This window comes from Nicotiana sylvestris, chromosome 11, assembly GCF_000393655.2.
Source record: "Nicotiana sylvestris chromosome 11, ASM39365v2, whole genome shotgun sequence".
NCBI lineage: Eukaryota > Viridiplantae > Streptophyta > Magnoliopsida > Solanales > Solanaceae > Nicotiana > Nicotiana sylvestris.
The window spans coordinates 105779892-105806053 of NC_091067.1; positions in this window are offsets into that span (position 1 = coordinate 105779892).

The following is a 26162-nucleotide window of genomic DNA, read 5'->3' on the forward strand; positions in this document are numbered from 1 at the left end:
TTTTGAACTATGCTAACTTTTTCCTTTTGTCTTTTATTTTCCCTTTCTCTCTTGTTTATTTTATCGTATTATTTAATACTACTTCTATGTGCTTTCATCATGCAAATTACTTGGCTACATGCTATTACTTTCGTACAAGCATGCTTCCAACATCATATTTCACTCATGCCTACTATCAACATAACGACTCTGGATGAGTGTCTGTGCTTTCTGTAAAAACCTTTGTCAAATAGGGAAGACTTATTAGCGATAGACTAGTCGATCAACGATGCAGTTGAGGATCTCGTGCCTTTCCCTCTCAAGTAGTGTGCTTGAGAGTATCATTCTAGACCTTCTAGAAGCCTACTCTAATTGAAAATATGCCCGCATCATGTTAAAACCTAGGATGGATTAAATGCTCATGGAGCACTAATCCATTTAGATAAGCCTTTTCCAAAGTCCAAAGGGATCTCTACAATCCCAAGGGACGCATTCATGCTATGGCAATTACTTGGAGAAATATGCTAACATGTTGACTATTATTGCGTAATTAATCAAATCTAGAGGGGGAAGGGGCTAACTCTTCTGTTTGATGCAGAAAATGAGGCTTGAAATTCCCAGGTTCGGCATGGTCCAGAATATCCCACCTTTATTGATTGAATGGTGGAATGACCTCGTACTATGTGACAGGAATCATGTAAGAATGGTATTGGGTAATTTACCATCTTTTATGAACGTTCGACTAAACAAGGAACTAACTAAAGCAACCACTATATTCTAGGATGAAAAGAGGGTCGTCTTTCGGTTTGGAAATATAGAGATGACTCTTCTTTTGGTGTAACAACCCGGCCGGTCGTTTCGAGAGTTATTGCCATGTTTCCCCATTTCCTGCTTCTTTTGTGTTCTTCAGTTGTATTTTGGCTTACCGGGTTAATTGGTTCGGGTTTGGAGTAGTTTTGGAGTAAGTTGAGACACTTAGTCTCTTTTGTGAAGGCTTGTGAGCACGTGATTTTTGCCTCACGAAAACTACTCCAAAATAAATCAAAAATAAAATAAATTTCTTTTAGTGTGCAATTTTTGAATTTGCGTGGTGTTTGTTAAATATTTGTGTTATGTCCGTAAATGTTTACTTTGTCATAATAAAATGAAAATAAAAATAAAAAATATATGTTTCATGCATATCTAGGATTTAATTATGCATTTAATAATTGATTTAAATAAAATCACAAAAAAAAATATACATTTGTTCTATTTTAAATGTTCCACTGTGTGATTAATGTTTTGTCTATGTGTTAAATAGTTGTTAAAAGGTAATTAATATTTCTGTAAGGTTAAAATTGTTTTATAATTTTTATTAGGATTTTTTATAATTAAGAATAAAATTAGAAAATAAAAAAATAAATTGTAAAAGAAAAAATCGGACCTGGACCTAAATCCAGGCCCAAATAAAATAAACCCCCTCAGACCAATCCAGACAACCCAGGTCCGGTCCAATTCAAGGCCAAGACCAAACGACGACGTTTGGTCACATTTTATCAAGGACCGTTGGATCAAAGCCAACCAACGGCAAAGATCCTACGAACCTAACCCATAATCCTTACCCGATCCAATACCCGGTTCAACCTGTTCCCCCAACTTAAACCAAACGACATCGTTTGGTTAAGTGGATAGATCCTGGCCTTTCATTCTGCTTGATCTAACGGTCAGTATCAATCCACCTTCCCCCTATATAAACCCCAAATCCTTACCCCGCCCCCCCTAACTAAACACCCCCCCTCTTCACTATTCATCATCTTCTCCAAAACCCACCCCTAACCCTAGCAGCCCTAGCATCCCACCGCCTGAAACCCGGCGGCAACAACGTCGCCGGTCACCACCTTAATACCCCAGACTCCTCACAACCCCCTCTTCACGGATCTGACCTTAGTTTCTTTCGAATCAGACCCCAACTCTTCGAATATTAAATCGAAGGTTGGTCTGAAAACTCAACCCTTTCCAATGGCTTCCAAAATAACACCACAGCTTCCCCTAGATACCCTAGCTATGGATCTAGTGTTGGTTTGGTTCGAATCCCCTCAGAACTCTTCGAATCTTCTTTTGAAGGTTCGAATCAAAAATGAACTCACTCAGATTCCTTTCAAATTAACTCCAAATGACCCTAGGCTTCCCTCACCCTTGTGTCATCTTTGGTTCCCTTCGAATCTGCCCAGAAATGTTCGGATTTAAAATCCAAAATCTGAAACCCTAAAAATTTTCCAGTCTTGGAATTTTTTCAATTCAAACGAAGGATTGAGGTTTAATCGACCTTAGTCGAAGTATTTTCAGTTGAAAATACTTCGACTAAGGTCTGTTTGATTTCAAAAAGCCCGAATCAAAGTTGAGTTTGAGTCCGGTTGAATTTGAAGGTTCAGAGGTATTTTTTCTATTTCTTATGTGTATTCTACGTGTATTTTTGTTTGTTTCATTAGTCTGTTTAATTTTTCATAATTTTCTAGTCAATTCTGTGATTCTGCCTTATACCCGTCTATATGATATAACAAGTGAATTGTTTCTGTTGGTATGATTATTTACAATATGTGTAACCGACTCGATTAAGTTCGTCGATTAGTTATGTTATGAATGCTCGTTTAATACTGATTGAAATAATCTGTTTCTATAGATTGTTTGTTGACAATTGTTGTAGATAATCAGTTTAAATTAATACCCGTCAGTTAAATCACCCTTGTTTACATTTCAATGAGTCTGTCAAAATGAATGTTGTGTATATGCTGTGCATTCATGTTGATCTGAATTTCAATTCAATTTTTTTGGTTCTGTTAAGTTCTGCATAGTGTTAATGTGTTTGTATGCAAGTTCAGCTGCTCAATCTGAATTTAGCTTGTCCATTAGTTATTAGACATTGAGTTTGTTGGGTCAATTAACTAACAATGAAATGACAGAATGTTGTTTGATTTAGGAATTGGTTGTTAGCTGCTAAACAAGTTTAATTCAGATAACTTGGACAGTAATTACAGTACGATTTCTGGGACATTTCTGGGATAGAACAGTAAGGATAATATGATAGTATAGTGGGCTGAAAGTGGAAAGTTAATGGCTATTATTTAATGTGATAATGGGAAACAAAGGGTAATGGGGCTGCTGAAAATCAGGATAAGATCACTTAATGGGATTTAAAGTATTTAAAAGCAGATTTTAATGGAACTTTCTGATTTTTAAAAGAAGAAAGGGGTCCAGGTAGCACTTAAAAAAGAAAGGGGCAGACCTGTATAAATACAGGGAGCCGGACAGATTTTTAGAGGGAGAGGAAGAGAGATTTTAGGATCAGATTTTGATCAAATTTTATTGAGAGATTTCGAAGAAAAAGAAAAGAAATCAGATTATTTTTGTAAGAAGAGGAAAGAGAGGAAGAAAATAGAAAAAGAAATAGAAAAGAGAACATTCACACACACACACAATCTGAAACAGAAAAGAAACTGAAATCTGAAATATTATTCTTTCGTTGAATCTGTTCGGATTTATTTGATCCCATTGTTCAGTTAAAATCTGAAGTTTCTTAAAAAATACTGTTATTGTGCATCTGGGTTCCTCGGGTCTTATTATTGCTCAAATCTATGGAAATACTGCTATTCTACTGATTTTTGTTACTGCTGCAACTGCTGAAATTTACTCCTTCTACCTTCATTTCCAGGTACATATCTTTTAAATTCTATGTTGGAAAGAGATTCAGCATGACAAATCAATGAAGCTTGAATTGCAATTCTATTTTTCCATTTATCTAAGTTCATTATTATAAATTTCAGTTTTGTTTCATGTTGTTTAATATAGTAGTATGCTTGACATGCTAATTATCAGCTGATCATTCTCTTTTGAAATTCATATAAGTGTTGTAATAATATTATCTATTCCAGAATTTCATTAAAGTATAGTTATGATTGAATTGTCAAGATAGGGAACATGGCATGAAGTTGGCTATTAATTAAGTTTTATGACATTGTTAGTCAGGTATAGAGTATTCTGGGAATATCAAGAAAATGCGTGGTTAGCGTATTTCGATTGTTTGGTTGTGGATTAAGGCTAGATGATGTTGGTTGCATTTTGTCCATATATGGCGTAATAGTGATTATGATTATAATCAATAGTCGAAAGTTGCATTAGTATCTTCCGCTATGTTTGCAAATGTCAAAATATGGCAAATAATGTTGTATGCAATATCATTTTATTAAGTCAATTAGGTAGATTTGTTCTCTTTCTTAATAACAAATGGCCTAGGAATTTTACAATGCGAAAGTTAGTGTTTAACAATGGTTCACATAAATTGAGAGTCAAATCGGTTTGATTATATATATATCTTACATTCAACCATAAGAAGAATTAACAAAATAATTAGGCCTATTAGATTAAAAGCAAGTATATGAGAATGAGATGAGATGTACAAGCACAAATTGCAACACTTTATATCAATGGTAAGTAGAAATAGAATTTGCACTAAATAAAAATAATGAAAATTCTTCAAAAATATTTCTTCCCTTCATAAATCATTTTTTTAGTTTCATATGCAATTCATTCTTTGGTATATATATATATATATATGTTGTATTTGCTAAAAATAGTATTAATCATATTTTTATTCTTTTCTTTGAATTTGAATAGTCTGGATGAATATAATTTATACGCGGAAATTATAATCGACGGGCAACATTTAATAAATTGTGAATTCTTTTAAAAGAATTTAAAGTCATCCCTTAAATGTGAATTTCTCAGGATTTTCATATAAAATGTGTAAATATAATAAACAATTCGTGGAAAACCCATAATACCATTAAGAATATTTGGCATAATTAGGGATGTATTCGCGTAACCTGATTATATTTTTTAAAAGCAATTCGAATTATGCGTTCGCGCAACTTCGAGTGAACATTTTAATAAAAGGGATTTCTCCGAGGATATCAAAATAATTTCATATAGCCCGAGATGTGCAATTCATTGTTTAAATACAAGGGTGACGGTGTTCTTAATTTTATTTTAAATTTTGAACATATGAGTTTTAACAAAAAATATAATATGGTCAATTTTATTGTGTACACGTATGCGTGGCACGATCCCCTGTAATTATAAAAGGTATATAATACGAATATACGTACGCGTAATTCGTTTATATAATTGTAAACAATAAATAAAAGCGGTAGTAAAATCATGCAATAAAAAATGTAAAATCGAGATAATTAAGCCAAGAATAAAAACAGTTAAGCGACCGTGCTAGAACCACGGAATTCGGAAATGCCTAACACCTTCTTCCGGATTAACAGAATTCCTTACTCAGGATTTCTGGTTCGCAGAATAATAAACAGAGTCATATTCTCCTCGATTCAGGGATTAAAACTGGTGACTTGGGACGCCTTAAAATTCCCAGGTGGAAACTCTGAAACAAATAAACAAATCCCGTTTCGACTGTCCTTTAATTGGAGAAAACTCCCTAAGCGCCCCGCGGGTGCGGAAAAAGGAGGTGTGACAGCTCTGGCGACTCTGCTGGGGATCGAACCCAGAACCACTGGTTCAGGGTTTAAGAATTCAAGCTTAAAATAACTGTTATAATTGGCTTTATTTATTATCTGATTTTTACATGATATATGCTCAATATGCTAAATGAAATTTTTACTGCTTTAATATTATTTGAATTATGCATATACAATTGCTACGAAACCTCCTTCTTTCTGAGTCTTCTAAATTTATGGTGCACACGTGCGCGTGGCCCACCTTTCTGTTAAAGTCATACCAAATAAGACGAAGTTGGGACAAGTAACTAGGCCGGGTAGACTTTCGTGCTCCCGGTACGTTGCCCCCGCTTCGGCTCAAACTGTCCGTTTGGGTAAGCCAGGTTTAGAACAATCAACCTCAGGTTTTTCACCTAGAATAACTCAGTCATGTGCCGGATCCCTAGTAGGAACGTCTATTTGCATCATGTACATTTGGCCTTGGAGACTCAACACAGGGGTTGGGTCTGTCTAGGACAGGTGAACCCGAAATAAAAGGACCATCCTGATGCATCCTACTTGCTACCTGTGCATTCATTTGCCTCGAACATGCTTGTTGACCAGCTTAAATGAAATCATGGTAAGAACCGAGGAATAAAATGGGTTGTTTTAAAAATTCCCAAAAAATAGTTTTAAATCTTGAAATAAAGGTATTTATTAAATAAAAAAAAAATTGAAAATGATTTTTTTAGTGTATATTTTCAAAATGAGTCTTGACTTTATTAAAATTAAATTTCAGATACAAAATGAGCACCACACAAGACCCCCCATCCACGAATACAGAAGAGTTTCTATTTCAGCTTCAAATGTGGTGGTATGAATTAGGCGAAGATGGTAAAAAATGGGTCGTCAAGCATTTGGGAAATCTCACGGATATCATGAAAGTTAAACCCCGTGATGATCTGATTGCGACGTTAGTAACCTTTTGGGACCCTGTTCACAATGTCTTTCGTTTCTCTGACTTCGAGCTTACTCCTACATTAGAGGAGATAGCTGGATATGCTGGTTTTGACGGAAGTCTAAGAAATCAAAGCCTGATATTCACAAAGGCTCCCTCGGTACATCGATTCTTCGGTCTTCTGAACATCAGCAGTCAAATCAGGAAAAGCAATGTCATCAATGGATGTTGTTCTTTCAACTTCTTGTATTCAAGGTTCGGAAAGCCAGAAGGATTTGAAATTCATGAGAAAAGCCTTACTAACAAGCAAAACAAAGACACCTGGCAGATTCACCGTCGCTTCGCCTTCATCGTGGCTTTTCTAGGAATCATGGTCTTCCAAAACAAAGAGCTAACAATTGATATTCGCACGGCAAAATTTGTACAGGTCCTCACCACCAAGAAAAATCACACCCTTGTCCCCATCATTCTCTCAGACATTTATCGGGCGTTGACTTTATGTAAATCAGGAGCGAAAGTCTTCGAAGGATGCAAAATTTTGTTGCAAATGTGGGTGATTGAACATCTCCAACAACAGCCCAAGATCATACAGTATGGGCCAAGCAATGATAATTTCATCGAGAGTTATGAGGAGAGAATGAAAGATTATAAGTCCCCAGAAGGGATAGAAGCCTGGGTATCTCATCTAAGGGCTTTAACGTCAAATCAAATTGAGTGGACTTTGGGATGGATCCCGATGAGAGAAGTGATACACATGTCAACCTCAAATAGTTATTTGCTATTATTGGGATTGAGAAGCATCCAGCCATATGCGCCACTAAGCGTTCTAAGACAACTAGGGAGATACCAAGTAGTTCCTGATGATGAAGATTTGAGTATGCAAGTAATCGAATTACACCCTGAAGCCACTATTCCCGAGGCTTTAATTCAGCAAATGTGGAATGGATGTCGATACTTGAAAAGTGATACTCAAGTCCCAGACACTACAAGGGGTGAAATAAATCCCGGGTATGCAAGGTGGTTCGAGAAACGGTCTCGCGTGGATGATGTACCAGAAACCGAGCTAAGTAGACCAACAAAAAAACCCCATGTTCAAAGCTTTAATGATAAAATCCAAGAGCGGTTAATCTGGGGAGAAAAGGAAAAAGGGTACAAAGCAACTATCCATGCCCTAAAGGAAAATCTGAGGAGCCTCAGTCTGGAGAAAGATTTGCAAGCACAAGAAGCCGAAGGCGAGAAGAAGAGTCTAGCTTGTGAGAATGAAAATCTTCACGCTCGATTCCAAAAAATGAAAAGATTTTCTGAAACACCAAAGAGGAGTTGGAAGGATCAAAAAACCATCGCCAATCTTTTTGAAAGAATGCAAGATTATGATTCCATTCTTGCGGAAAACGAAAGGGCATTGAGCAAAGCTAAAGAAAGAATCCAACAATTAAACGAAGAGGCCAGATCTAATAAGGAACGCCAAGTAAGGCAATCCGAAGAAGACAGGGCACAATTCAAGAAGGAAAAAGACCATTGGATACGATCAGAAGACCAACTTCGTGCACAGCTAGAAGAGGCAAGAAGATGCAACAGAGAACATCAACAAGCAGACATCAACAAGGAAAGAGCGCAGGCAAGATTAGAGCAAGCCAAACTCCGAGCTCTATTAGAGTCAGCTCTAGATCGTGAAAACCGTGTCAGAGATATAGCCACCACTCGCCAGCAGCAATTGCAGAACCAAGACCAATGTCTCCAGGATTTCAGGGCACAAATTCACGACCTGGCGGTCTACACCTCTCAAAGTTATGTAAACTGCCAAGGAATGGATTATGAAAGGTTTACAGAGCATGCACCCATTTTTGCCCGCCATCTAGCAATGGAATTAGAAAGGATGTATCGTAAGCTGGGAGGTCATCCAGGTCAAGCCCCACATTGAGCAGATAATCCAATAATTGACAACAAAAGTGGAAAGTGGGGCATGTTGTGAGATGTTAAGAATTGTATCTTTATTTTTATTTTAGTGTGTGTGTTTCAAACCATTTTCTTAAAGTTTTCAAATGTAATTCCATCTTTGTATAATGAATAAAAGTGTTTGCCTTATGTCCAAACTACGCAAGGTCTGATTCATGCGGGGGCATGATACGTAGACAATCTTTATAAGATTCGACCACCATAATAAAAGATATATATAATAAATAAAATTAAAAGTGAATAACAATAAAAATTTCAAGAAAGCTGGGACGACACAAGCAGCCGAGCAAATGCATAATAGAAAGGGATTACTTGTCTAGGAGCATTGCATCTCAACGTGTAATTATATATGTGTTAAACTCTCAAAACTAACAAGTTTGTTCATTTGCAGAATTCAAGCAGTTAGTTTTTCTAAAGAGTATACTGACATATTATCATTATCACACGAGATCAAAAGGACCAATACCCGAAAGTATGTCTATCCCAGATGTTGACACAGGTATTGAGCTAGAGGAGATGGATGTCGGGAAAATGAAAGAAGAGATGTTTAAACTCAAGCAGCAAATGTCTGAAATGTACCAGGCCTGGTCTACAGGACAGGCACCCCCATCTTACCCAACTAACCCTGCTCCATCAATGACCCAAACTCAGGATAATATTACCACTGAATTATCCCCAAATTTCCCCATTTACCAGCACTACCGATGCACCACCTCTCAGACACCGCAGTCTCCACCTCCGAAACCAGTTCCATACTTTCCTCCACCCGTGACTCCTGTTTTCGTAGCACCTCCCCCAGCTACATTCCATAAATCTCCTAGTGAGCCTACATTCCAGGCCCAGGACAACCAATATTACCCCCGGAGCCCACCCTCAAAGACTCCGAAATCCATTCAACTGCTCCTCGTTTTGATCTCCCAACCGAAATTGACAAGCCAGCCAAAAATGCTGAACAAGAAGAGATGTTCAGGAAGGTCAAAAGTCTAGAACAATCGTTCAGAGACATGCGAGGATTAAGCGGGCAAGTCAGTGTAGCATACAAGGATTTGTGCTTATTCCCAAATGTACAATTACTAGTTGGTTTCAAGATGCCTAAATTTGACCTATACAATAGGCACGACGACCCAGTAGCCCACTTAAGGGGTTTCTGCAGCAAAATGCGAGGAGCTGGGGGAAATGACGAATTATTGATGGCTTACTTCAGTCAAAGTTTAAGCGGATCAGCTTTGGAGTGGTATACACGCCAGGACCATGGGAGATGGTACACCTGGGATGACCTGGCACAGGCATTCGCATACCATTTCCAATACAATCTGGAAATCATCCCAGATCGACTATCTTTAACAAAATTTGAGAAGAAACACAATGAAAGTTTCAGAGAGTATGGCTTCCGGTGGAGAGAACAGGCAGCAAGAGTGGATCCTCCTATGAAGGAGAGTGAAATGGTAGACTACTTCCTCCAAGCTTTGGAACCAACTTACTATGCCCATTTGGTTTCAGCGGTTGGGAAATCATTCAACGAAGTAGTGAAGATGGGAGGTATGGTGGAAGAAGGCCTCAAGACAAATAAAATCATGAGCTATTCAGCAATTAAGGCAACTACTCAAGCTATTCAAGGCGGGGTAGGAGGAATCGGAAGAAAGAAGAGGGAGGAAGCAGTGGTAGTAGATTCAGGAATTTGGTCGGGACCCAGAGGTTCACCGCTTTACTACAATCATCAACGACCTCACCAATCAACTTACCACCACGATTCATCCCAACACTACTATCACCCTTCGGAGCCTCATTTTTCCATTAACCATGCACAAGCATACAATCAGCCACCGGTTCACGCTAATTGGCGTGCTCCTGCCATACCAAGTACTTACCCACGAGCCTATCCCGGACCAGGTTTCAGGCTTAGGCCAGCATTCAGGGGAGAAAGGGAACAGAAAAAGAAAACCTACACTCCATTGGGAGAGTCTTACACTAGTTTGTTCCACAGGCTGAGACAGATGGACATGCTAAGACCAATACAATCCAATCTACCCAATCCTCCTCCAAAAAATTTGGACTACACCATTAGCTATGAGTATTGTTCCGGTACACCAGGCCATGATACGGAAAAATGCTGGCATTTGAAAAATGCAATACAAGAGCTGATTGATACTAATAAAATCAAGGTGCAAAACCCCGAAACTCCCAATATCAACAGAAATCCAATGCCAGCCCATCAGGAGGCCAATATGATAGAAATCATACAAGCTGATGGGGAGACAAAGAAGCCATCACAAACTGTCATGATGATCAGGTCTCATGAAGCCAAGCCAGATAAGTAGTTAACAAAGGAGAAGCCGGTACCTAAGCAGAACAGAAATGGTGATGAACCATCTGTGATAATCGAAAAAGGGTCTTCGAGCAAGGTTGGCACAAAGCAAGAAAGGTTGAAAGTGATAGTACCAGGGGTTGACAGTAAACCCATTGTAGTCGTGGAAGGAACCGTACAGATCGGGTTATTATCACACCTGTAACCCAGCTACCAGTGATCAACAACAAGGCCATTCCATGGAACTATGAATGGGTGACTATAATGTACAGGGGAAAAGAAGTCAAGGAAGAAGTGTGTGAGGTACAAGGCTTGACTCGTTCGGGAAGATGTTTTACTCCCGAAGAGTTAAGAAAAACTAAAATTAATCCAACACCAATAAAGAGAGCTGTGACGGAAGAAGAAACGGAAGAGTTTTTAAGAAAAATGAAACTCCATGACTATTCTGTTGTGGATCAACTAAAGAAGACGCCCGCTCAAATTTCATTATTGTCATTACTGATCCATTCAGAGGAGCACCGTCTGGCTTTGATGAAAATCCTGAATGAGGCTCATGTTCCTGAAAAAATCTCTGTAAATCATTTGGGAAGAATAGCCAACAGAATCTTTGAGACAAACAGAATTACATTTGCTGATGATGAATTGCCTGTGGAAGGTACCGAGCACAACAGAGCTCTTTACCTCACCGTGAAATGTGAAAACTCCGTAGTAACCCGGGTATTGGTTGACAATGGGTCAAGTGCAAACATCTGCCCTCTCTCCACTTTAAGCAAATTAAAAATTAAAGAGGAGAGGATCCAGAAGAATAGTATCTGCGTACGGGGGTTTGACGGTGGAAGCAGAGATTCATTTGGCGACATAGTGTTGGAACTAACAATAGGGCCAGTTGAATTCACAATGGAATTTCAAGTGTTGGACATAACTGTTTCTTACAACTTGTTGTTGGGTCGACCATGGATCCATGCTGCTAAAGCAGTCCCGTCAACACTACATCAGGCTGTCAAGTTTGAATGGGATCATCAAGAAATAGTTGTGCATGGGGAAGAAAGTTTAAATGCTCACAACAATACCATTGTACCGGTCGAGGGAATAGAAAATGACCAGGGACCATGGGTATACCAAGTGTCCGATACAGTGTCAGTAGAGAAAATTCCAGAAGGGAAGTACCTTCCGAATCCAAAGATAACCTCTGCTTCAGTCATGGTAGCTTATGAAATGTTAAAAAATGGTTTTATACCCGGCAAAGGTCTGGGCTCATCTTTGCAAGGAATTATACAACCAGTATCTCTCCCCGAGAACTGGGGAACATTCGGTTTGGGGTTCATACCCACTGTCAACGACGTGATAAAGGCCAGAAAGTTGAAACAAAAGGCATGAGTTCTTCCAAAACCAGTCCCACATCTATCAAAGTCTTTTGTCAAGACCGGTGCTAAAAATCGCCCGATAACAACAATTCCTAAATCCCGGGTCAATCCTGAGGAGGAATTAATTGAAAGATTCGAGAAATTGTTTAATGATGTGAATATGTTGGAAAGCGGAGAAGGGTGTAGCAACGCAGAAGTTCAATTCGTTGGGCCAGAAACAAAGCTTAATAATTGGAAAGCCACTCCTCTCCCCATTCGAAAGGAGTCTTGGTAGTTTATTTTGATTTTCTTTCAGTTTGTTTGGGTTACCTCAGGGTTGTAATCCCAATGCTTATCTTACAGTTTGTTTGAAGTGTGCAAACCTTGTTATCTTTTAGCATCCAATAAAATACAGTTTCCTTTATCATTCCTGATAGTTTTCTTTTTCCCTTTCTTCTTTTTCTATACAGTTCTTTTTACGCTGGCTCTAGTGATATGGCATGCATGAGGAATCCTCAGCCCAGTCTTAAAAATCAATCTGGTTCCGAAGTAATAATTCAAGAAATATATTGTGATTATGAATCAGAATATGATGAAGATGAGGTTTTTGAAGAGATTAGTAAAGAGTTAATTCACTTTGAGGAAAAAATCAAACCTAACTTGAGTGATACCGAGGACATCAATATAGGGGACACGAGTAATATCCGGGAAACTAAAATAAGTGTCCATCTCGAACCAAAGATCCGAGAAGAGTTAATTAAAGCACTCATAGAATTCAAAGATGTTTTTGCATGGTCATATGACGACATGCCGGGCCTGAGCACTGATTTAGTGGTTCACAAATTGCCCACCGATCCAACGGTGCCTCCTGTCAAGCAGAGGCTGAGAAAATTCAAGCCTGATATGAGTGTGAGAATTAAGGAAGAAATCACCAAACAGTTGGAAGCAAAGGTCATTCGAGTCACTCGATATCCTGTTTGGTTAGCTAATATCGTTCCTGTGCCAAAGAAAGACGGCAAAATTAGAGTATGCGTCGATTACCGCAATCTCAACAAAGCAAGTCCGAAGGATAATTTCCCATTACCCAATATCCATATTTTGATCGATAATTGTGCCAAGCATGATATAGGATTTTTCGTGGATTGTTATGCCGGGTATCATCAAATTCTAATGGATGAAGAAGACGCAAAGTAGCCATATTCTATAACGGCTCTACGATAAATCCAATTAGAAGAATACTAGTATTGAGCTACCACCAGATTGTGTATGCACCAGAGGTGCAAGTATTATAAGAGAACTTCAAGTTGTGGATGTGATTAGACCTATGTGGAAGGGAGGTCATGAAAGAGATAAAAGATGTGATGTGAGACTTTAAGATAAGTCAAGTAAAGGTGGACAACGTACGAGATACTTAAATACAGAAGGTTGTGAATAGTCTTTATTTCGGATAGAAGGCTAGAAGTGCGGGGATTCAGTATCTAGGAATAATAGCGGCATCATCAGTAGCATATCCTCCAGCCTATGGTCTATGTATCAAGAAGCCTGATTAAGAGAGTAAAGAAGAGTTAGAGACGATGTGATGTCTCGCTGGATATTCCAGAAGGACATAAGGAAATCTATGGTGCAACCAAGTTGAAAGGTTGGAATTAATATAAATAGATATGTGTAGGTTGCAATCTATTGTATGGTGAAGAAACAAGATTCTAAAAGACAGGATTAAGTATAAGAAAGGGTGAGTGAGAAGGTAACGAAAATGGATAAGTCCTTAGGATTAAGCCCATGAAAACAAGAAGAGCATATGGTTTCTCTAAGTTATACAAATCTTACTATAGCCTGAATAAACTCAAAGGAGTCTAAGACTAATGGAATTTAGAAGAGATGGAATGTTGCCCTAGTAGTAGAATGAGGGTGTGATTGTGATAGATAAATGACGATGTTTGGGCCTTCGATTGAGTAATAGTCTAACGAAGACAAGAAAGGGATTTCATGAATTGGAAAAGATTAAAATATCCATGTAAGGTGAGTCACATTGGGATGCTATGAAATACGGTTGTGGAAGTATAATATCGTATCACCCAAGTGGATCAGAAAAATCACTTCAAATGTTCTACGATGCAACATGAGCCCTGATGATTACGTAAGAGGTTCCAAGTTATCAGTGGTATATTGTCGATCAATATTAAGGTGAATCAACAATATATGGACACGAGTTATGAAGTATGAGATGATATTAGGCCATCAGTGTTAAGATGAACAGTAATGAAGAAGCGTTAAAAGACTTCATTGTATGCATATAGGATAAGCAACAAGAGTAACCTAGAGTTGATTGCAAACCTCAGTACCGATAAATTAAAGTAATAATTATGGTATAGTATGACCTATGTAGATGCAGTAAAGTCATACGAATGGATAACCAAGTCTATGAAATACGATATAGCCATATTTGCAAGTTCTACAAAGTACCGAGCGAAGAACTTCAGTACACCTATAGATGCCTAGAGAGGCATCTTATTAAGCCTTGTATATGTTTACAAAGTAAGGCCTAGAGATTGGCTAAACGCTGAAGGAAAAAGGACAGAAGAGTCGCATAGGTACACTTACTAGGTCAGTATCGTAGAGGCTGCATGATAGAAGATACCAACAGTTATGAGATTGGAAGGATTCGATCACAAGTCATGGCGTGGGAAAGTAAAGGGGGGAATGTCTTGGCCTTTGGTTTTATACACAGAACAACTGCCTAAATGGAAAGGAGAGTATTAAGATATTCACAAGAGCTATAAGTTATGAAAATGATAAGAGCATCAGTCAACATTCGAGAAAGAATGTTCCAAAGGGGGGAATGATGTTACGCCCCGTAATATTATGTCGATATTTCCTCCTGCAATATTATATTACAATGATGTTACATCCTACAGTATTATATTATGATAATGTTACGTCCTACAATATTATATTATGATGATGTCATGCCTTGCAGTATTACATTACAATAATGTTACGCTTCACAGTTAAATTACGACGATGTTGCACCCAGTAGTATTGTATGTTGAATTTGTCGTAAGGTAATTGAGATCAATCCAAGGAAAACATTATTCAGATATTATAATGATTATGCGATTTCAAGTGATGAGTAAATTCATGAAGATGAGAGGGGAAGCAAGTCGAAGAAAATGAATTTGTCGAAGTTTGACATTTTGAGATAAAATATGGCCCGAGCTAAAATACCTGGTATTTATGGACTAGTACCATACAAGATACCCCATGGACATGATATTAAGGTATACAAGGTATGTTAAAAGTGAGTAGTATTTTAAGTAAGCTAAGATAATTTTTAATTATGCAGGTAATTGGTTAATTACCGGGTAACGCGATATTACCTTATTAATTGAGGATATATATTGGATAAACATTAAATAGTATGATGTGGCATCCCCATATTCAAAATAAATGAATCATAATATTGTCTTGAAAAGTGTCATACCTTAAAGTGACACTAAGCTTGCAATATGGCCCACCTAAGGTTAAGAATAACATTTCAAAAATCAAAGATCATTTCCTACATCTCTTAAGGAAAGAGTTCAGCAAGCTTTCATTACTTTTAAAATCCAAAAATCATTCCCTACATATCTTAAGAAAAAGTTCAACAAGCTCTCCTTAGAAAAACACTAATGTTAAATCATTTCTCCAATATGCATCTGCATATTATATATCATATAAGAACCGCCTAAGACCTTCAACAATTCAAATTAATGTGAGATTTTGCAATATTAAGGGAGTATGGTGTAATCTTTCTCAAGAGACTCGACTCAGGTATGTTAAGGTTGTCCCTTCTTTCTTTTGGCATGATCTATACAACACAAACAAAACGAGAAAATGCAAAACTTCCATAAACGACTCTATTCATAGAAGAATTAGAGGTGACTATGTTCTTGAATTTCCATGTGTCCTATTATTTTATCATCTGTTCATGGGTCTTAGAAAAATATGTAAGTTGAAAAAGTTTACTTCATGATATTACTCAAAGGCATAATGGTCTTATGACATTCCAAAAGATTTTATTGATGTACTTTTCATGCATTGCATTCATTTATACATGTACATTGACCCATGACCAGATGGTGTTATATACGCGTATATATTTGTACATGTATATATATATATATATATATATATATATATATATGGGATATGGGAAAAGGTTACGGCGTATATACGCACCACCACCTGATCAGCTGGTATACGTTGATGATTTTGCCCACAGTAGCTGAGATAATATGATGGGATGGCCTCAGAGACTTGATGACACTATGAACACATGTACTTATGCACGACATGATATTCATACGCATATGCATCCCACCATAAGTATTTCATGATTTACAAAGTTGTCCAGACTTACAAGTTGAGTCATGTACTCTATATTTCTTTCATGTCTCTTATGTACTTATTTATGTGCCTTACATACTCAGTACATTATTCATACTAACGTCCATTTTTCCTGGGGACGCTGCATTTCATGCCCGCAGGTCTCGATGGACAGGCCGAGAGCCCTCCAAGTAGGCTATTAGCTCAGCGGAAGATGTTGGTGCGTTTCATTTGCTTCGGAGTCGCTTGTTTGGTTAGTATGATTTAGACGTGTATTGTTTCGTATATTGGGACTCTGTCCCAACCTTTATGAAAATTATGTATTCTTAGAGGCTTGTAGACAGATGTCATATACGTAAAAGATTTTTATGGCCTTGTCGGCCTATGTTCAATGTATGAGTGGCTATTTTGCTCTTCTGGGCCCGCATGTCTTGTGTATTAGTTGGTATCACATGTTGTACCCTACTTATCTTATGGCAACCTTCCAGCTCACTTATCTATGATAGTATGACACGAAAATATACGTTATATTGGTACTCAATTGAGTAAGATACCGGGTGCCCGTCGCAATTGTCAGTTTGGGTCGTGACACTTCTGATCTCCAACAGTGGTATACTCAGGGAAGGTCTCTATAGGTTTCTTCTTGAGATTCTTGATGTAGAAGACATCTAGTGCTTTCTTCGTATTGTACATGAATCTATCCATAAAGTCGGATTCCATACTTACCCGATTATTCTAGTTCTTTGGGTTTTGACTAATGTACTAAGATAAAGCATCCCCAATGAGACATTGAATGAACAAATTCATGTAGATTTGTTTGTTCTTTCCTACTCCCACAAGTTTATTGTAGTAAGTTCTCAAATGCACTGCACCCTGGGATCACCGGTGCTATCAAACATTTCAAATTTTGGAAGTTTGTAACCCTCTAGTAACTCTACATCTGTTTGGATAAACAAATCTTCATAATTTAAACCTTCGATACCTTTTCCTCCCTCAACACTTTGGACCCTTCAAGATAACTTCCTTAATTCCACGGCCATGTTCAGGATGAGCAGGTCCTTCTTGGTAGGTTCAGGTAGGTATAGAGTTTACTGCGGGGAATGTGGTATGGTTTGCACGTATATGGGGTTGCTTTGGTGAGTTCCAGGGACTTGAGTGTATATATGATCGTTAATGGATGTCTGGGGTGGATCATGGGTAGGTTGTGGCATATTTTGAAGGATAGGGTAGGTGGTAGTTTGCAGATATTGGGTCTCATTATGGTGTTGTTGTTGGGGAGCTTGTAGTGGTAGAGGGTATAGGTTCTGTGGGAGTGTGGAATTGTGGTATTGTTGTGTAGTAAGGGGATTTTCACAGAGCAAGGGTTGGTGGATTTTGTGGCTCTAGGTTCTAGGGTGGTGTCTATTTTTGAGTGCTAGCATTCTAGTAATTGATGTCAGGGACGTTCAAGGTAAGGGAGAGGTTGGTGAGGTTGTGGACCTACTCGAGTTTTCCTTGTAACTCCAAAATCTTCTACTCTAACCGTAGAACGAGTTTATTCTACCCAGGTGTACTTCTTCCGTCTGAAGTATCTACATTCTCTTCCATGGAGAATTGTCCTTTCTGTTGCCACTCAAATCATCCATATTTCCTTTACCATTGCTCTTGATGTCGTTTGGAGGGGGAGAAGGTGGAGGACCTCTAGATCTAGTGTGATATGCTGACATTGTCAGAATGCATAAACCAACCTTTGGGAATGGGAATAATAGAAAGAAAGAAAACCAAAAGGTAGTCAAATCAGTAAGATGAAATAAAAGAGTCTTGCAATATTTAAACTGATATCACGTAGGGCATGTAATGATTTGTGTCCTAATTTGGGGACCTCGTTGTGCCCGAGGCAAGCCTAAGCAACAAGTAGACTTGGAAAAAATTTGTGCCAATGTTGCCTCATTCCATTAACGCAAAAAATAAATCAAACCAATCTACTACTAAATCAAAATAATGATATAGAGTTACTAATGGCACAAATTCTTATTACATCAAATCTAAACGAAATCTAACTACAAAACAAGAAAGTTCTTCCTACTCTACTTGGTCACAGATGGACCTTCTCCCTACTTTGCCCTCTTATCTCCGTCAATCACATGCCCAAGGCCGTGCATGTCGAGCATCAAGTAGTCCATTGCCAGTTTTCCTCCCTTGTCGTTGTCCATACCCTGGCAGTCCTAGAGCATCTTCTTCATCTTTCCTTCCAATTCTATCAACCATTGCTCTAACTACTCCAATATCTATGTTGACTTGTTAGTGATCTTCTTCCACTCTTTTGTTGCTTCCATGTCTATCTTATGTTGTTCCAGCTGCTTGGCCTTAGATTAAAAAACCCTCTTGCATAGCCTTTTACACTTTGCTTGAGCCTCAACTTCTTCATATATGATCCTTCCATTTAGGTTAACCCCTGGTTTGACATCCCCGATTATGTCATCTTCTAGACAAGAAAAGTAGTAATACATATGCCCAACATGATACCTGTCAAGCTTGATAGTCTCTCCATCCAAAATGATATTTTTATTCCACATGTTCTGAGCCTCGTACTTGAAAATAATCACATCCTCTTTGAAGTCTACCTTATATTGAGTCATGTTGGATATCTAAGGTATAACCTGTTTCCTTCCAGCTTGACTCATTACCCTTATAGAAGTGTAAGGGTATATGCCGCAACCCAATCAACACCAAATGGGTGGCCCCCTTGGAACGAATTATGAAATCTTTGCTGGGAAACCACTCGAGCATCCAATGTACTTGTTCGTCAATCAAATTACTGAAGAGGCGTACCCATCCTTTAGCATTTCCAAGTTTTGCAAATATATTCAGAGCGAATGTCATCTTCTTTGGGTGATGGTTGGCAATATAATCATTCAATGGCCTACACAGGAACTCTTGACGGTAGTCTCCTCTTTGAAGATGATATAACAACCAAACCTGTAGCAGAAGATTGCAACCCTCAAAGTATTCGTCCCATTGATTGCTTCAATCCAAAGCTCGGTACATCTCATTTATTATTATTTTAACAATAGTGTATTTTTGTCACTTGATCCCTTCTATCATGGTCTTGGCGACCATGGCCAAATGAGTGTGAATTTTCCCTCATTACATTGGAAAAATTAGCAAACCCAGAAAGCACACTGTAAAGACATAAACTCGATGATGAACCCATCCCAAGGAGGATATAGCCAATTCCTCATGATGCAAACAGTATGATTTGTTGTGTATGTACCCTTCATAGAGAAAATCAAAGAAAATGTAGGACTTCTTCAAGCAACCCAACTCATCATTCTTCTTGAACCCAAGCATTTTCAGGAAACCGCGTGGGGTACGATTTTTTACCACTAAAAGACCCAGACTATCATAGGAAAGTCTGGAGAAACCCCTGATTTCTTCCAAGTGTCACAACCCAAAAACCAACCCTATTATGATGGCGCCTATCGTGGTACTAGGCAAGCTGACACATTAGCAAAACAAATCAATATTTTCATTTCAAAATAATGCCAAAGCTATTAATTTTAAAACTTTCATAAAGAGTTCAAATCAAAACAAAGTACAGAAAAGAAAGCTCGACATCGAGGTGTTACTAGTCATGAATATCTACTACAACCGTCTAACAATATCAAGACTAACATGGTCTGGGAATAACTGAATACAACTAAGGGAAGATAAAGAGCGAAGAAAGCAGGGCTGCGATCGCCAAGCAGCTGCCTTGCTAATTCCGATCAATCTGCAACTGAACAATCAACACTCGTTACCATGTCTAAAAATGTCTGGATCTGCATACAAGGTGAAGGGAGTAACGTGAGTACGTCAACTCAGTAAGTAACAACAGTAAATAATGGATGAGAAGCTGTGACGAGCAATAAAACATTTAAAGTTCATAATGAAATCCCAGTAAAATACAACAGGCCTTTAAAATCAGAGTTTGAATCAAATTTTCTCATTTAAACCCAGTTCTAGTAAAAATCATTTAGGGGTGGTTTGGTAGGATGTATAAGAATAACGCAAAATAAGGTGTATTAGTAATGCATGGATTAGTAATGCATGTGTTAGTAATGCAAGCATTAGTTGTGCATATATTATTTCTTATCTACTGTTTGGTGGGGTGTATTAAAATTATAATGTATTGCATAATTTTTAAGAAAAATAGTTGTTTACAAAAATGCCCTCCATATTCTCTAACTTTAAAGGACTTTAAAGACAATTTTGTCTTTAAACATACTAATTCATACATTAATAGCCTTGGTATTACTAATGTCATGGTTTTCTATGCATTACTAATGCATAGGATAATACCAAGTATGATGTATAACTAATACAAGTATTAGTTATACACATGTTGAAAAAATGTACCAAGCAAGGTATTAGTAATACATAGAGTTAATGCTTGCATTATTTTTTCTAATACCTCCTACCAAACGACCCCTTAAAGATATTTTTCAACAAAGGCTCAATGCAAAGGTGAGCAAAAAGGATGAAATCATAAACCGTCCCTCGGGAAAAACATCACTCATATATAGCCCCTCGGGCAAACCTCACAGTCACTCGCATACAGCCCCTTGGAGTGATGTGGCATAAATTAATCAGGCCCTCGGCCTCACTCAGTCATGAATCAGTAAAACATACTGCGGCATGCAGCCCGATCCAATAAATATCCTCACAAATCATGCCCCCAGCCTTACTCAGTCATGAATCAGTAAAATATGTTGCGGCGTGCAGCCCAATCCTATAAATATCCTCACAAATCAAGCCCTCGGCCTCACTCAATCATGAATCAGTAAAACAATATTTATATGATGCATCAAAACGGAGTAATAGAGACTAAGTTATGAAATAAATAAGTATAAACATGATTGAGTATAGATTTCCGATCGAAAACAATGAGAGGATAGCAATAAAAGACCTCTAAGGGTCCAAACAACATTGGCATAAGGCCTAAACATGGCATCCAGCCCGATTTACAGAAATTCTTTCTAAAACAAGTAAGAAGCATGTAGTTCCAATAGAATATTCAACTTTACAGTTGATACGGGACGGACCAAGTCACAAAATCCCCAATGGTGCACGCCCACACGCCCATCACCTAGCATGTGTGTCACCTCAAAATAGTCACATGACAAAAAATCCAGGGTTTCATACCCTCATGACTAGATTTACAGTCGTTACTTACGTCAAGTCGATCAGATCTCTACTCTGCGATTCTCTTGCCCCTCAACTCGGCCTCCAAATGCTCCAAATCTATTCATAACCAGTACAATACCATCAATATGTGCTAATGGAATGAATTCCACAAGAGAAACTATCAAATTAGACCAAGAACCCGAAATTGGCTCAAACCCGACCCCCGAGCCCACGTTTCAAAATTCGAAAAAGTCACAAAACTAGAAAGCCCATTCACTTGCAAGTCCATACAGACAAAATTTATCAAAATCCGACTCCATTTGGCCCTTCAAATACTCAAATCAAACTCTCAAATTTTCAAGCCCTAAATTCCCAAATTTCTAGCTTAATTCCCAATTAGATGATGAATAAAGCCATAGATTCATGAAATTTATACCATTTTAGTTTAGAATCACTTACCTCAATGGTGCTCCTTGAAATCCTTCGAAAAGTCTCCTCTCTCCCGAGTTCTTCAAACTAAATATCGAAAAACTCAAAATTAAAAATGGAGAACAAAACCTCGAGCTAGGGTTTTCTGCCCAGCAAAACTGCACATGTGGTCCCATTTCCGCATCTGGGGGACCACTTCGGCGAAGAGGGCTCCGCTTCTACAGAATTTCATTAAAAGTCTGCTTTTGCTTCTGCGATCGCCTGACCGCATCTACGGTCATCGTAGATGCGGGGACAAAGCCGCACCTGTGATCCAGCTGCGCACCTGTGCCTAAAATCTACTTCTGCGAACCTTGCACCTGCGGTTTCCACTCTGCAGGTGCGGTTAAGACAGAACCAGCAGCATCAGCTGCATTTTCCAAATTCCAAACTCTCCGTTAACCATCTGAAATTATCCTGATGCCCTCGTGCTTGTACATCTCATCTCATTCTCATATACTTGCTTTTAATCTAATAGGCCTAATTATTTTGTTAATTCTGCTTATGGTTGAATGTAAGATATATATATAATCAAACCGATTTGATTCTCAATTTATGTGAACCATTGTTAAACACTAACTTTCGCATTGTAAAATTCCTAGGCCATTTGTTATTAAGAAACAGAACAAATCTACCTAATTGACTTAATAAAATGATATTGCATACAACATTATTTGCCATATTTTGACATTTGCAAACATAGCGGAAGATACTAATGCAACTTTCGACTATTGATTATAATCATAATCACTATTACGCCATATATGGACAAAATGCAACCAACATCATCTAGCCGTAATCCACAACCAAACAATCGAAATACGCTAACCACGCATTTTCTTGATATTCCCAGAATACTCTATACCTGACTAACAATGTCATAAGACTTAATTAATAGCCAACTTCATGCCATGTTCCCTATCTTGACAATTCAATCATAACTATACTTTAATGAAATTCTGGAATAGATAATATTATTACAACACTTATATGAATTTCAAAAGAGAATGATCAGCTGATAATTAGCATGTCAAGCATACTACTATATTAAACAACATGAAACAAAACTGAAATTTATAATAATGAACTTAGATAAATGGAAAAATAGAATTGCAATTCAAGCTTCATTGATTTGTCATGATGAATCTCTTTCCAACATAGAATTTAAAAGATATGTACCTGGAAATGAAGGTAGAAGGAGTAAATTTCAGCAGTTGCAGCAGTAACAAAAATCAGCAGAATAGCAGTATTTCCACAGATTTGAGCAATAATAAGACCCGAGGAACCCAGATGCACAGTAACAGTATTTTTTAAGAAACTTTAGATTTTAACTGAACAATGGGATAAAATAAATCCGAACAGATTCAACGAAAGAATAATATTTCAGATTTCAGTTTCTTTTCTGTTTCAGATTGTGTGTGTGTGTGTGAATGTTCTCTTTTCTATTTCTTTTTCTGTTTTCTTCCTCTCTTTCCTCTTCTTACAAAAATAATCTAATTTCTTTTCTTTTTCTTCGAAATCTCTCAATAAAATCTGATCAAAATCTGATCCTAAAATCTCTCTTCCTCTCCCTCTAAAAATCTGTCCAGCTCCCTGTATTTATACAGGTCTGCCCCTTTCTTTTTTAAGTGCTTCCTGGACCCCTTTCTTCTTTTAAAAATCAGAAAGTTCCATTAAAATCTGCTTTTAAATACTTTAAATCCCATTAAGTGATCTTATCCTGATTTTCAGCAGCCCCATTACCCTTTGTTTCCCATTATCACATTAAATAATAGCCATTAACTTTTAACTTTTAGCCCACTATACTATCATATTATCCTTACTGTTCTATCCCAGAAATCCTACTGTAATTACTGTCCAAGTTATCTGAATTAAACTTGTTTAGCAGCTAACAACCAATTCCTAAATCAAACAACATTCTGTCCTTTCATTGTTAGTTAATTGACCCAACAAATTCAATGTCTAATAACTAATGGACAAGCTAAATTCAGATTGAGCAGATGAATTTGCATACAAACACATTAACACTATGCAGAACTTAACAGAACCAAAAAAATTGAATTGAAATTCAGATCAACATGAATGCAAGGGCATTGTCAGAAATCAACATATACACAGCATTCATTTTGACAGACTCATTGAAATGTAAACAAGGGTGATTTAACTGACGGGTATTAATTTAAACTGATTATCTACAACAATTGTCAACAAACAATCTATAGAAACAGATTATTTCAATCAGTATTAAACGAGCATTCATAACATAACTAATCGACGAACTTAATCGAGTCGATTACACATATTGTAAATAATCATACCAACAGAAACAATTCACTTGTTATATCATATAGACGGGTATAAGGCAGAATCACAGAATTGACTAGAAAATTATGAAAAATTAAACAGACTAATGAAACAAACAAAAATACACGTAGAATACACATAAGAAATAGAAAAAATACCTCTGAACCTTCAAATTCAACCGGACTCAAACTCAACTTGGATTCGGGCTTTTTGAAATCAAACAGACCTTAGTCGAAGTATTTTCAACTGAAAATACTTCGACTAAGGTCGATTAAACCTCAATCCTTCGTTTGAATTGAAATAATTCCAAGACTGGAAAATTTTTAGGGTTTCAGATTTTGGATTTTAAATCCGAACATTTTTGGGCAGATTCGAAGGGAACCAAAGATGACACAAGGGTGAGGGAAGCCTAGGGTCATTTGGTGTTAATTTGAAAGGAATCTGAGTGAGTTCATTTTTGATTCGAACCTTCAAAAGAAGATTCGAAGAGTTCTGAGGGGATTCGAACCAAACCAACACTAGATCCATAGCTAGGGTATCTAGGGGAAGCTGTGGTGTTATTTTGGAAGCCATTGGAAAGGGTTGAGTTTTCAGACCAACCTTCGATTTAATATTCGAAGAGTTGGGGTCTGATTCGAAACAAACTAAGGTCAGATCCGTGAAGAGGGGGTTGTGAGGAGTCTGGGGTGTTAAGGTGGTGACCGGTGGCGTTGTTGCCGCCGGGTTTCAGGCGGTGGGATGCTAGGGAGACTATGGTTAGGGGTGGGTTTTGGAGAAGATGATGAATAGTGAATAGGGGGGGTGTTTAGTTAGGGGGGCCGGGGTAAGGATTTGGGGTTTATATAGGGGGAAGGTGGATTTATACTGACCGTTAGATCAAGCAGAATGAAAGGCCAGGATCTATCCACTTAACCAAACGATGTCGTTTGGTTTAAGTTGGGGGAACGGGTTGAACCGGGTATTGGATCGGGTAAGGATTATGGGTTAGGTTCGTAGGATCGTAGCCGTTGGTTGGCTTTGATCCAACGGTCCTTGATAAAATGTGACCAAACGTCGTCGTTTGGTCTTGGCCTTGAATTAGACCGGACCTGGGTTGTCTGGATTGGGCTGAGGGGGTTTATTTTATTTGGGCCTGGATTTAGGTCCAGGTCCGATTTTTCTTTTACAATTTATTTTTTTATTTTCTAATTTTATTCTTAATTATAAAAAATCCTAATAAAAATTATAAAACAATTTTAACCTTACAGAAATATTAATTACCTTTTAACAACTATTTAACACATAGACAAAACATTAATCACACAGTGGAACATTTAAAATAGAACAAATGTATCTTCTTTTTTTTGTGATTTTATTTAAATCAATTATTAAATGCATAATTAAATCCTAGATATGCATGAAACATATATTTTTATTTTTATTTTCATTTTATTATGACAAAGTAAATATTTACGGACATAACACAAATATTTAACAAACACCACGCAAATTCAAAAATTGCACAATAAAAGAAATTTATTTTATTTTTGATTTATTTTGGAGTAGTTTTCGTGAGGCAAAAATCACGTGCTCACAGCTGCCCCTCTTTGTGCGGAAACTCGAAGAGTTTTCGTGCAAAGATAAAGTGAGCGGATACGAGCGATTTTTGCCCGTTCAAATACTCCGTGGGAAGCATTTTTTGAAAGATTTGACCGAACCTCTGCTTCAAAGGTTTCCTACATATCCTTGGCTATAAAGGAATCAGGTCAATGTAGTTCGGGAAGTTTAGGGTAGCTGAGACTACCGTGGGACTGTGATGTTACTGCTGTTTCGTGCTGCTTTTACTGCTTGCTTACCTCCCTATTACACCTTGCTTCAAAGGTAATACA